Below are 15,248 nucleotides of genomic sequence, written 5' to 3'. Positions count from 1 at the left end.
CCCTGTAGTCGTCAAGGTTCATAGTTGCAGACATAAAAACCCACTTCAATAAGCTCACTTGTGATTAAATTAGCTAATGCTATTAGGTAACATTCAGAATTTCCAGATCTGAAAGAAAATATCTGCCAACATAGAATTCTATATCCAGTAAAAATATCCTTTAAACAGAAGGTGAAATGAAAATATTTCCAGGCAAAAAATGAGAAGATTATTCAATAAACAGACTTGCACTAAACAAAATACCAAAGATAGGTACTTAGGCAAAAGCAAAATGATCTCAGATGGAAACACAAAAACACAGGAATAATTGAAGAGCCACAGAAGAGGTGAATAGGTGGGAAAATATAATGGAATATATGCTATACAGAATAATAATAATAATGGCTTATAGATTTTAAAATATATGTATAACTAAAAGGCATGAAAATAAAAATAATTTAAAAGGTGATGGTGAAGTAAATGGAGTTAAACTATTCTAAGGACCTAACATTGTCTGGGAATTGATAAAATAATTAACATATATTCTAAGAAACCAAGAATGCATTCTGTAAATGAGGGTGACAACTAAAAGATTAGTAAAATAATACATAATTAACAAGTTAACGGAGGGGAAATGGAACAAAAATATACTTTATTGATTAAAGACAAGGAGAGAAATAGTAACATGAAACAGGTTGAAGAAATGGTAAAGAGGGACTTCCTTGGCGGTCCAGTGGTTAAAACTCTGTGCTCCCACGGCAGGGGGTGCAGATTCAATCCCTGGTTGGGGAAATAAGATCCTGCATGCTGCGTGGCCATGGCCAAAAACAAACAAAAAAAAGTGGTAAGTAAAACAGGAAAAATAACAGTTGATAAATACGAACCCAAATTAAACTGAAAGTATATTCAATGTTAATGGAATAAATTCTCCAGGCAAAAGACAAAAGTTACCAAACCATATTTAAAAATAACTATACCCAACTATATAAAGTTTAGAAGAGACACACCTTGAATATGAAGACAAAGAAAAACTGAAAGTTAAAAGAATAGACAAAGATATACTATACAAACCCTAAACAAAAGAAAGCTATACTGCTGTCAATCAGAGTAAACTTGAAGACAAGAAACATTTCTAGAAATGGAAAAAGACATTTCAAAATGATAGAAGAGGCTAAGAATCTTAAAGATAACACAATTATAAATTTGTGTGCATCTAATAAGCTAGGCTTAAAATATACAAAACAAAATTTGGTATTACTAAGATTAGAAATGTAGAACTCTGTGATCATGGTGGGAGACTCCAAAACACATCAATCAGTAATTGATAGAACTAAAAGACACACACACACAAAAATAACTATAAGTGAAGATCTTAATGATATGATTAATGGAACTAGTAAAATTGGTGCCATCAACAGATACAGAATACTGCAATCAACAGAGTATGCTTTCTTTTTCAAGCAACATGGAACATTACCAAAATTTAACAGATGCCGAGCCATAAAACATTTCTCAACAAATTTTAAAAGGCAGACTTGTACAGATTATGTTCTCAGGCCTCAATGCAATTAAGCTAGACAAGAACAGAAAGATAACAAGAAAAGGTGGAAATTTTTGGAAATAAAGTACTTAATTATGCAAGGGTCAAAGAAGACAGTACAATGGAAACTAGAAAATATTTTGAACTGAAAGATAATGAAAATGTGACATAGCACAACTTATTGTAGGATATAGCTAAAACCATGTAAAAAGGAACATTAATAGCCTTAAAAAAGCTTATACTGCTGAAAAAGCAATGACCAGTATCTATTTTAAGAAACTGAAATACTATTGAAAATTGAGGCCAAAGAAAGCAGAAGGAAGGAAACTATGATGATAAAACATAAATTAAAGACGTAAAAAACAAACAATAGAGAGAATAAAAATGCCAAATTTGGTTCTTAGAGAAAATAAGTCAAATTGATAAACTTCTAGGAAGACTGATAAGGAAATAGAAGAGTGAAAGCACAAAATTACTAATATCCAGAATGAAAAAGAGGACAGCACTACACATCCTACAAAATTTATAAAAAAAAAGTAGGAGGGTATTATAAAGAACTTAATGTGAATAATTTTGAAAATGTAGATAAAATGGACACCAAATTCTGAAAAATAACAACAATTTATCAATTTACCAAAAATGATAAAGCAAGAAATGGAGAATCTGAGTAGTTTTACAGTTATTAAAGGAAACATCTTCCCATGTAGATATTGGCAAGCCTAGATTGCTCAACTTCCCCTAATCTTTTCTTTTCTAAATTTTTATTTAATATTGGAGTACAGTTGATTAACAATGTTGTGTTAGTTTCAGGTGTATAGCAAAGTGATTCTGTTATACATATACATGTATCTATTCTTTTTCAAATTCTTTTCCCATTTAGGTTAGAATATTGAGCAGCATTCCCTGTGCTATACAGTAGGTCCTTGTTGGTTATCTATCTATTTATTTATTTCTCTTTTTTTAAAACAAAAAAATTTATTGGAGTATAGTTGCTTTACAGTGTTGTATTAGTTTCTACTGTACAACAAAGTGAATCAGCTATACGTATACATATAACCCCTCTTTTTTTGATTTCCTTCCCATTTAGGTCACCACAGAGCACTGAATAGAGTTCCCTGAGCTATACAGTAGGTAATCTATTTTATACATAGTATCAGTAGTGTATATATGTCAATCCACATCTCCTAGTTCATCTCACGCCCCCCCGCTTGGTGTCCCTACGTTTGTTCTCTACATCTGTTGTCTCTATTTCTGCTTTGCCAATAAGATCATCTATACCATGTTTTCTAGATTCCACATATATGCATTAATATATGATATTTGTTTTTCTCTTTCTGACTTACTTCACTCTGTATGACAGACTCTAGGTCCATCCATATCTCCACAGATGACCTAATTTCATTCCTTTTTATGGCTGAGTAATATTCCCCACATCTTCTTTATCCATTCCTCTGTTGATGGGCATTTAGGTAGCTTCCATGTCCTGGCTATTGTAAATAGTGCTGCAATGAACATTGGAGTACATGTGTATTTTTGAATTATGTTTTTTTTCTAGGTATATGCCCAGTAGTAGGATTGCTGGGTCATATGGTAGCTCTAATTTTAGTTTTTTAAGGAACCTCCATACTGTTCTCCATCGTGGCTGTATCAATTTATATTCCCACCAACAGTGCAGGAGGGTTCCCTTTTCTCCACACCCTCTCCAGCGTTTATTGTTTGTAGATTTTTTGATGATGACCATTCTGACTGGTGTGAGGGGATACCTCATTGTAGTTTTGATTTGCATTTCTCTAATGATTAGTGATGTTGAGCATCCTTTCATGTGTTTGTTGGCAATCTGTATATCTTCTTTGGAGAAATGTCTGTCTAGGTCTTCTGTCCATTTTTGGATTGGGTTGTTTGTTTTGTTGATATTGAGCTGCATGAGCTGCTTGTATATTTTGGAGATTAATCCTTTGTCAGTTGCTTCATTTGCAAATATTTTCTCCCATTCTGAGGGTTGTCTTTTCATCTTGTTTATGGTTTCCTTTGCTGTGCAAAAGCTTTTAAGTTCCATTAGGTCGTATTTGTTTATTTTTGTTTTTATCCTCATTACTCTAGGAGGTGGGTCAAAAAATATCTTGCTGCGATTTATGTCAAAGAGTATTCTGCCTATGTTTTCCTCTAAGAGTTTTATAGTGTCTGGCCTTACATTTAGGTCTTTAATCCATTTTGAGTTTATTTTTGTGTATGGCATTAGGGAGTGTTCTAATTTCATTCTTTTACATGTAGCTCTCCAGTTTTCTCAGCACCACTTATTGAAGAGGCTGTCTTTTCTCCATTGTATATTCTTGCCTCCTCTGTCATAGATTAGGTGACCATAGGTGCATGGGTTTATCTCTGGGCTTTCTAAGAAATAACATCCTTCTTATATTCTTCCAGAGAATAGAAAAAATGAAAAGTAACTTTTCTCAGCATATTTTATGTGGTTAACATGACCTTGATATGCAAACATAAAGACATTGTAAGAAAGAAAACCCAGTCTTTCTGTGAACACAGATGGAAAAGCTCTAAACAAAATAGTTGCAAATGGAATCTAGCAATTTATAAAAAAGATACTATGTCACAATCAACTTTTATGCTACAAATATAAGGTTGCTTCAATATTAAAAATATTAATCAATGTAACTCAATAGTATGATGGAGAAAAATAAAATGATTTTCTCATAAGTTGAAGAACACATAGTTGATAAAATTTAATACTTACAATTATTATTTTAAAAACTTAGGAATAGAGGAAAACTTTAATCTGAAAATATGTATCTTCAAAAAACATACAGTAAAATGATATTTAATGGTGAAGTATTGAAAGCTTTCCCTTTGATACCAGGAAAGAGACAGATGCCTCTGTCATCACTTTTATTCAACATTTCCTGGAAATCCTAGACAGAGAAAAATGCAAATAAAAGAAATACAATGTGTAAAGATAGGAAACAAACAGATAAATTATTATTTGCATGTAACATGACTATGTGTCTAGAAAATCCAAATGAATCTGAAGAAACACTGATGAGTGAATTTAGGAAGGTCACTAGGTATAAGATCAATATACAAAATCTTATATATACATATATATATATGGCAGCAATTAGAAAATGAAATTTAAAAATTATATCATATCACCAAAACCATTAAATAACTATGAGAAAAACCTAACAAAAGATATGCAAGACTTTTATATAGAAAATTATAAGACTTTATAAAAACTGTAAGACTAAACAAGTAAAGAAATATATCATTTCCATGAATTAGACAACCCGATTTTTTTTTTTTTTTTTTTTCGGTACGCGGACCTCTCACTGCTGCGGCCTCTCCCGCTGTGGAGCACAGGCTCCGGACGTGCAGGCCCAGTGGCCACGGCTCACGGGCCCAGCCGCTCCGTGGCATGCGGGATCCTCCCGGACCGGGGCACAAACCCGCGTCCCCTGCATCGGCAGGCGGACTCTCAACCACTGCGCCACCAGGGAAGCCCCCAATATTTTAAAGTTGTAAATTCTCCTAAATTCATCTGTAGAGTCAGTGCAATTCCAAATAAAATTGCAGTAGAAAATATTTTCAACAAAACTAAGTGACAGTGTATGGGACACAGAGATATGCTGTCCAAGGAAAGACTTCCTGCCCAGCTATGGGGAGCTCTCAGCTACTTCAGAATCTGCCTCAGCTGCAGAGAGTTGCTTTGCCTGTAATCACACATTTTCAGGGTAGCCCACATCCAGTGACCAGATGAGATGAGGTTTAAACTTTTGGCCCTTTTGACGCAGCGTGGGACAATTCTGACAGGCAGTATTTGCTCCAGACACCCCCTGCTGGGTTGTTGGCAGCATTGTCAGACTTGCCTTGCAGTTGTTCATCTCCTTCTGCCCAGTCCCACTTCCTCTCATTCCTTTTATCTGTGTTGTTTCCTAATAAACATTTTGCCCTCTGAACTCCATCTCAGCAGATGCTTCTGGCAATCTCAACCTGAGATATAACATATCCCTATGAATTTCAAAATACAAGCAAGTAGGAAAAATACCAACTGTCATAGTATCTGCATAGGACCTGCATCTTCAGGGGGGAATGCAGTGGGAAGCAAAGCATTGTTTGACTGACTTGAGAAGAGGAGATCTTCAAAGTCATTTATAGGTATTTACTGGAAAGCCTGATGGGCCAAGTTGCAATCCATGAAAATGACATATCCCATCTGGGAGGGGTTTTGCTCACTCTAATAATGGGTCAGGCCAAGGGGACAATGGTAAGGTCTGCAGAGGATGGAAAATCTAGCCTTTGTGAATTCTCAAAACTGATCATCCAGGATTCTCTTCCTCGACTGCGACCCAGATGAGCAGGACAGAGATAACATAACAGATGAAGGAAACAGAAGGTCAAGATAGAAGTGGGAGATGGGGACAGACTGGAAATCTCAGAAAGTAAGCTGCTGTGTTTTTGAATACTACAAGAAAGCAACAGAAGAGGGAGCTCTATGAAGTTAGAAAAGCTGCCCTGAATTATGCCTCCACACAAAAGTGGATGGACCTAGACACTGTCATACAGAGTGAAGTAAGTCAGAAAGAGAAAAACAAATATTGTATATTAACGAACATATGTGGAATCTAGAAAAAATGGTATAGATGATCTTATTTGCAAAGCATAAATAGAGACACAGACATAGGAGAACAAATGTATGGATACCAAGGGGGAAAGTGGGGGGTGGGATGAACAGGGAGATTGGTACTATGTATAAAATAGATAACTAATGGGAACCTACTGTATAGCTCAGGGAACTCTACTCAGTGCTCTGTGGTGACCTAAATGGGAAGGAAATCCAAAAAAAAGGGGATATATGTATACGTATAGCGGATTCACTTTGCTATACAGTAGAAACTAACACAACACTGTAAAGCAACTATACTCCAATAAAAATTAATTAAAACAAACAAAATAAAACAAAGTTTAGGAAAACTAACTTCACATGAGCAATAAGCCACAGAAATGATTGAGGTAAAATCCCATGCAAAATGATAAGAAAAAAAAATCATCCTTACAGACAATTAAACCAGGTCAGAAAGACATGTGAACAGAATAGATGAAATCTGTAAACTCCTATTTCAGTGCGAGCTAAAAGACATGGAAATTATAAGACATGAAGAAAGAAAACAACTTCACAAATCAGAATTAGAAAAACATAGAAATGAGGTGACAAGACTCAGAAAGAATTAGAACTACCATATGATCCAGCAATCCCACATCTGGGTATACATCAAAGGAACTGAAATCAGAATCTCAAAGAGATATCTGCACTCTCATATTCTTTGCAGCACTATTCACAGTAGTCAAGACATGGAAGCAACCTAAATGTCCATTGACAAATGAATAAAGCAACTGTGATATTTAATTAAATAAAATATTATTTAGCCTTAAAAAAGAAGGAAACCTTGCCATTTGTGACAACATGGATGAACCTGGAGGACATTAGGGTAAGTGAAATAAGCCAGACACAGAAGGGCAAATAACACGATACCACTGATATGAGGAATACAAAATAGCTAAACTTAAAGAAGCAGAGAGTAGACTGGTGGTGCCAGGGGCTGGAGGGAGGGGGAAATGGGGTGGTATTAGTCAAAGGGTACAAAGTTTTAGTGACACAAGAAATTTACTGTAAAGCAAACTGCCTATAATTAATAATACTGTATTGTATACTTAAAAATTTGTTGGGAGGGTAGATCTTAAGTGTTCTTATCACAAAATAATAATAATGATGGTGATAAAGAACAAGAGGAAACTTTAGGTGGTGCTGGATATGTTGATGTCATAGAATGTGACAGTTGTTTCATGAATATATACTTACCTCTAAACTCATCAAGTTGTACAAATTAAATATATACAGCATTTTTCTATGTCAGTCATACCTCAATAAAGTAGTTAAAAAAGAAATAATTAGAAATAAAAGAAAAAATAATTTCACACAACACTAAGCTAGAAGGAACACACGATAAATAAGTCTAACAGACAATGCTTGAAGAGAAATAGGTGAGATGAAGGAAAAATTTTTTTAATAAAAAAGAAATGAAAAACAGAAAGAGAGAGATAAGAAGCACGCAATAGTCAGGATCTGAGAGAGGTTTTAGACCTGGAAGGGGGACATGGAGGGGCTCCAGGTGTGGTAGGTAAAGTTCTATTTCATGACCTCGGTGGTCTTTAACTCAATAATTGACTAAGCTATACATTTTTTGTGTGATTTTTCTGCATCTGTGTTTTATTTTACAATAAATACCTCACATCATTCACAAATGTCAGTTCCAGATTGATCGTAGTTGTAGTTGTGTAAAACCTTCTACAGGACATAAAAAATAAAACTTCTAGAAGAAAACAAAGAAGAATATCTTCATGAGGAAGCAAGGATTTTTAAGCAGGACACAAAAAGCACTAACTCTAAATGAAAAGATGGATAAAAATGCTTAAGTTAAAATTAAGGACTTTTGTTCAGCAAAAATTAACATTAAGAGAGTGAAAAGAAAGCCAGAGAGTGGGAGTATATACTTGCAATATATAAAGAACTCGTCCAAATATGTAAAGAACTCATCCAAATTAATTTAAAAATACTGTTAACCCAAATAGAAAAATGGGCCAAAAAGACTTGAACAGGCACTTTATAAAAAGAATGTCTAAATGTCCAATAAACATATGAAAAGGTATTAACTCAATTAACCTCAGGTAAAGGGAAATTAATATCACACTGAGATACTACTTTGATAAAATGTTTCTACTTCTAGATGTTTACCATAACGACATGATGAGCTATACACATGAGAATGTTCATTATAAGATTATTATAATTTCAAAAAATTGAAAGCTATCAAGATGTCCTATTTAAGAAGATATGTTTTTGGTTAGTCTCCCTCCCTCTCCCCACCTCAAAAAAGGAATTTAAACACCTCTGTCCATGACTATTGGTTAAAACATATAATGAAACATTCTAGAATAGTAAATAAATCTTACTTTTATTTATCATGCACATGTGGTTACATGCTTATTCATGGAATTCTGTTCCTAAGGAAGATATACACACATAAAGAATCAGTTAGTGAAAAATTAGATTATAACATCATGAGTTAGAAAAAGGATGTTTCCTCACTCTAGGGGAAGAAATTTTTTTTAAAACAATTGAAGTATAGTTGATTTACAATATTGTGTTAGTTTCAGGTGTACCACAAAGTGATTCAGTTATACATATATACACATATCTGTATATGTATATATATATATTTAGATTATTTTCCATAGTAGCTTATTACAAGATATTGAATATAATTCCCTGTGCTATACAGTAAATCCTTGTTGTGTATCTATTTTATGTACAGTAGTTCATATCTGTTAATCCCATACTCCTAATTTATCCCTCCCCACTTCTCTTTCTTCTTTGGTAACCAGAAGTTTGTTTTCTACATCTGAGTCTGTTTCTGTTTTGTATATAGATTCATTTGTATTATATTTTAGGTTCTACGTATAAGTGATAACATATAGTATTTGTCTGTCTCTGATTTACCTTACTTAGTATGATAATCTCTAGGTCTATCCATGTTGCTGCAAATGGCAATGTTTCATTATTTTTTATGGCTGAGTAATATTCCATTTTATATATAGACCACATCTTAAGCCAGTCATCTGTTGATGCACACTTGGGTGGTTTCCGTGTCTTGGCTATTGTAAATAGTGCTGCTATGAACATAGGGGATGCATGTATCTTTTTGAATTAGAGTTTTCTCCGGGTATATGCCCAGGAATGGGATTTCTGGATCATATGGTAGCTCTATTTGTAGTTTTTTAAGGAACCTCCATACTGTTTTCCATAGTGGCTGCACCAATTTACATTCTAGGGGAAGAAATTTTAATGTTACCAAGCCAAGCTTTCCCCCACTACCCTCCTTGTGCACCTGGAATACTATATTGCCTAGCTTTCCAAGGACTTTGTTGCCACACTTATCTGGGTTAGAATCCTCGCTAAGTGATCTTGGACAAGTTATTCAAACTCTCTGGGCTTCATCTTCTTCACCTGTAAAAGCAGATATTATATATAATCTACCAAAGGTTTAATGTGAGTATTAACTAATTTCTTCCGAGGATCTGGCATCTAATAGTGCTCAGTAAACGTTAGCACTCTTATCACCTATGGTTTGACCCTTCAGTTTATCGTATTTAATATAGATTGTCTTATACTGTTCTCTGATTGTTTCACATATGCAATGGTTGATCTTATGTGTTCACTTGGCTAGGCCACAGTACCAGATATTTGGTCAAACAGTATTCTAGATGGTTCTGTGAAGATATTTTTTAGATAAGATTAACATTTAAATCAGTAGGCTTTGATTAAGCAGATTACCCTCCATAATGTGGTGAGCCTCATCCAATCTGTTGAAGGCTTTAATTTTAAAAAGGCTGACCTGTCCAGGAGGAAAGGGAATTCTGCCAGCAGACAGTCTTTGGACTCAAGTTGCAACTCCTTCCTGGGTCTCCCGCCTGCTGGCTCACCCTGTAGAATCTCGGACTTTGCAGCCTCCACAATTCCATGAGCCAGTTCCTTAAAATAAATCTCTCTCTCTATATATACACATTTTATTGATTCTGTTTCTCTGGAGAACCCTGATAAATACAACATTTGATGTGTAATTTTTTAGTATTACATTAAGAATACAGGACTTTAAAGGTGGGAACTGCATTCTTTTAAGTGTTTCCTGTACATATCAGCCACCTCCTCAGCTCTTTCCTATATCCAGTGTCTGGCACATGATAGATTTTTGCTAACTGCTTATGAAATGAATGATTGAATGCACAAAAGAATGCTGTAGAGGGAGTCTGAAAGGAAAAGGGGTTCATTTAAATTAGGAAGTGTTATATATATATAATTGGCTCAGACCTTGGGGGTAGTTTTTAAAAATTTTTTCTTTTGATTTGTTACTAAATATAAGGAGAAAGTCTATGGCTCTATAGAGAGTATACTAATTAGAAGAGGGGGAGACTTTGTTTATTCGTTGGTATGTGGGCAGAGAACAGGTGCTTCATAGACTTGCATTGGATATAGAACGCATAGCAAGTATTGGAATAGTTCTGTGTGGTCACCAGCCATGGGCCCCTTGAAAGATGCTCCCAAACCACAAGGACACAAATATAATATGGATAATATTATACCTGTCTATTTATCTATCTATCTATCTTTCTGTATATCCATCCACCCACTCATCCATCCATCTGTCATAATTTTTTAAGTGACCAGAAGCAAAATATTTGAAAACTAGAAGGAGAAGAGAAAAAGAAAACCACTTCTTATACTGAATTTCCAATTTGAATTAAAAAACTGAGTTTAAAATATGTTATAAAGGATAAAAGTGATCAGATTACAAACTAGAAGGAATACAAATGAGGTTTAAAAGTGGCAGATGGGAATATGACAGAGAAAGCAAGCTGAAGCTTTTTGCCACTGAAGAGGCTCAGAGAAAAGGATAAAAACACAGCGAAAGCTGAAAGCTTTGAGCCACGGTGAGGAAGAGAGAACGCTCCAGAAACTTGAGGCTATCCTAAAAGAGACTGGTTGTTTATAAAGGAATATCTGAAATGTCCCTCTTCCCTCTCTGGTCAAAAGCTACCCCCCAAAGCTACCCCGTTTCTCTTACCAACCTCATGTCACAAATCAAACCACCCTTGGTTGTGACTAGGGGGCCTGGAAGGTGGTGATGCCTTCAGATTGAATCCATATGGTGTATTCTCCAACAATGGCCCTCCGTGGCTCTGGCAAAGGCCACTCTGATTCTAGAGGCTGAGGACTTTTGAAGGGACAAACAGCTGAGGGGGAAGAGAAATAGCCTTTGTGCCAAGCCCTGAGCTAAGCACTTTGCATATAGAGTAAGAGTCTGGATGTGAGGGGCCTTATCTTCTGCTTTTCTGAAAACCTGCTTTCTTTTCCTCTCTTCTCAACCCCTGTCTCCCTTCCAAAAAACAGTTAATGAGCTGGTGCTATGCTCCTGGCATTGTTTATAGGTCACGGAGATGCATCAGTGACCAAGAAAAGTTCTGTACTCTTAAAGTATGAATTCCAGTGGGTGTGAAACAGGCAATAAACACGCATAAAATATAAAGTAATTTCAGATAGTGACAAGTGCTAGATAGAGAAGGACTGAGGGGTGCTGTTTATCAGGATTAGGCAAGGAAGTCTTGACATTAATATTAAGACTTGAGTGATTAGAAGAAGGCAGCACACTGAGCTCTATGGGAACATGATTCCAAGGAGAGGGGACAGAGGCAAGAACAAATATGGCGTGTTTGAGGGACAGAAAGAAGAGTGAAGTGTCAGGAGCACAGTGAGTGAGGGAAAAGCGGCAAGAGGTGAGGTTGGAGAGGGACACAGAGGTCATGTCACGTGAGGCTTTGGGGGCCAAAGTAAAGAGTTTGGATTTTACTCTAATTGGAATAGAATGGCCAAGGGAAGCCATTTGCAGATTTTAAACAGGAGAGTGATATGATCTGATTTACGCATTCCATGTGTTGTTGACCCTTTCACTTGAACCCCGGCTAATAATTTTGAGCCTAGCAGTGCCATTAGGGAGCTTCAAATTACTCGCTCTAAATCAAATTGACCAGATGTGCTGTCATCCTTAGTCAAAAGTTGAAGTCAACGTAGCAGGAATCATCACAACTTAAAACTGAGCAAAAGATGTGAACAGACATTTCATAAGAGAAGATATATGAATGGCCAATAAACACATAAAAAATGTTTAACATTATTCAGGGAAATACAAATTAAAGTCATAGCGAGGTATCCCTGCACACAGACTAGAATGGCTAAGATTAAAGATTGACAATATTGAGCACTGGTAAAGATGTGAAGTAACTGGAACTCTCGTATGTTGCTGACGGGACTACAAAATGGTACAGGCTCTTTGGAAATTTCTTGTAAAGTTAAACATTCACTTTGCTATATGATTCAGGAATGTGCACTTAGATATTTACCCAAGAGAAATGGAAGCATACGTCCACACAAAGACTTGTACATGAATGTTCATAGCAGCTTTATTCATAATAGCCAAAACTTGGAGACAACTCAACTATCCATCAACAGGTGAGTGGATAAAGAAATTGTGGTGTTATTCATTCAGTGAAATGCTACTTGGCAGTACAGAGGAATGAACTACCACTACAAATAGCATGGTTGAATACAAAAGACATTGGCTTAACCAAATAAGCCAGACAAAAAGAGCATATATAATGTAAGACCCCACTTATATGAAATTCAAGAACAGACAATAATTCACCGTGACAGAAATGAGATCAGTGCTTGCCTGCGGCTTAGGGTGAGAGTATAAAGGAAACTTCTTTGAGGAAACTTTTTGGGATAATGGAGATATTCTATATCTTGTCTGGGGTGATGATTACATGGGTATATACATTTGTCTAAGCTCATCAAATTGCATATTTAAAATGGGTGCATTTTGTTTATGTGTTAGTATATTCCCACTAAGGAGCCCTCACCTCTCACAAAAGCCTGTAACCAGGTTCTGTCAGGCCTTGACTCAGTGAGCACGTGGGGACCCAGAGTAGTCAATTCAGAGGCTCATCTTCGAACTCCTCTCCTCCCCTTTCCCACTTCCAGCTCATTCCCTAGAGCTCACTCTGTTCTCTAACCTGACCCTTGACTCTTGAGCCACAGAATTTCCTGCCTTGCTTGTACAGTTTACATCATTAGGCTCCATTAGGGTGACCCAGAGATCTCAGCTTCTGGGAGCTACGGATTAATTTGGTCTAATCAGCATTTCTTTGGGCGCATATTGGCTAATTCACCCTCTTATACCCTATTGATAGGCTGTTTCTATCAGATTATTCTGAAAGACTTCCAGTAGTAATCTTCTCTTATTCTTAGTCTAGTTCCTATATTTTTCTGGAACTATCCAGATTATTATAGTTTCCTGTATTCATCAGTTATTGCTACATTGGTAGAAATACATGTGTATACTTTACAGACAGATATATCCTTATTAGAGGAAACAGAACACCCATAGATATGCTAAAAGTTAAACGTGCTACTGCAGAAAACGAAGAGAAGACTTTTCTCTATTGGTGCCCTAACTGTGGGGTGCCTAAAATTGGGTCTACCACTTGAATAAGTGGCTGAGTTAAATATTTTGGCTCGAATTTCATAACTTGTCACAGCGATCCCATTGGCTGTAGAGTGGTGGGTTGCCAAGAAGGCAATTCATTATCTCTCTGTCTCCCTGTGTGTTTAAATTTTGTTCTCTCTCCCTAAAGAGAGGTGATGCTATGGCTTACAACTAATATGCTCTTGCAGAGCTCTCCACACCAATCAGAAAAGTTCTGTGTTATGACACTCTTTGATCGGATGTTATGACACTCTTTGATAGAAAGCCATTGTTCCATTGAAGCGGAAACTTCATCAGAAGCACCAAGAATCAAGAGTATGCTTTAGACATGCCGAGTGGGAGGGGACTATCTGTGCTCACTGGGTCCATCAAACAAAGTACCTCCTACATAGGTCTTTCTATGCAATCTAGCTGGTTCCCTGCATTTACCTAGCCCCACCCATATTTAGTACACAGTTGGAGGGAAGCCAGTAATATAGCATTTCTTAACTCACTATTTGGAACTCTTACCTGTTTATTTAAAACTCTGAAAGCCCTCTTTTGTGAAGACAAAGTTGCCTGCAGTGTATCAGTGGGTAAAGAGGATGGGGTCACCTCTTGCCTGGAATCATGCTTTTCTTTGGGAATGGGTGAGAGACATTGCCATAAACTATGTCACAACACTTTTTTAGAATCATGAATTTTAATATCTCCATCTCCAACTGTAATCTCCTCTTAAAAAGACTTGCCTATGGGGCTTCCCTGGTGGCACAGTGGTTGAGAGTCCGCCTGCCGATGCAGGGGACACGGGTTCGTGCCCTGGTCTGGGAAGATCCCACATACCGCGGAGTGGCTAGGCCCGTGAGCCATGGCCGTTGAGCCTGCGCGTCCGGAGACTGTGCTCCGCAATGGGAGAGGCCACAACAGTGAGAGGCCCTCATACCAAAAAAAAAAAAAAGACTTGCCTATGGTCTCATACCAGACTTATCTGTCTGGAAAGTGGGAAGTTTAATTTCAGAGATGTGAAACCAAGTTTATATTTACTTGCCACCCAAGATTCCTAGATACTCTTATGTTCCCTTTATGAGGGCTAAGAATTGCATAGATAACTCATTTCATCTTCTCTCTTTAGCTTTAATTAGAGCCAACTAAATTACAAATAGTAATGAACAAACAAAACAACATCAAAGTGGAAATTGAAAACACTGCTTTTTCCTATTCTTGGACCTCTCTGATCAAAACATCTATGACTGAGCATATGGGATATCTCATTAAGTAAGCGTAAAGTTTTATGGGAAAAAGATGTACAATTCAACCACCTAGAGTCTTGTATAGCTAGACAATTCCTGACCTTGATATGTTCACTCTCATCAGCATCTTTGAATCCAGACAGATTCCAATTAGACATATGGTGAAGAATTATGTTGAATTAGATGATAACTTTCAAAAGTGAATAAAAATGATTATGTTAATAGTGATGTCTTCTTGGAAAGTTTCCCAGTTTTTATTCAGGGAAGAATTGCTCTGATGTGTTTACCCGTGGTCCTTCCTGATCTTTATATTCTGGGTAGGATTACCTTTTAATT

At 36.4% G+C, this 15,248-nt stretch overlaps 1 long non-coding RNA gene across 1 annotated transcript in view; it reads left to right on the top strand.

The window, feature by feature from the left end:
- LOC141277981 (uncharacterized) overlaps positions 1–15,248 on the top strand; it is a 300,462-nt gene that overhangs the window by 37,661 nt on the left and 247,553 nt on the right. The window lies entirely within an intron of this gene.

This window comes from Tursiops truncatus, chromosome 2 (assembly GCF_011762595.2).
Source record: "Tursiops truncatus isolate mTurTru1 chromosome 2, mTurTru1.mat.Y, whole genome shotgun sequence".
In the NCBI taxonomy this organism is placed as follows: domain Eukaryota; kingdom Metazoa; phylum Chordata; class Mammalia; order Artiodactyla; family Delphinidae; genus Tursiops; species Tursiops truncatus.
The sequence above is the reverse complement of the archived record's forward strand: the minus strand, read 5'-3'. Positions and strand labels throughout refer to the sequence as shown.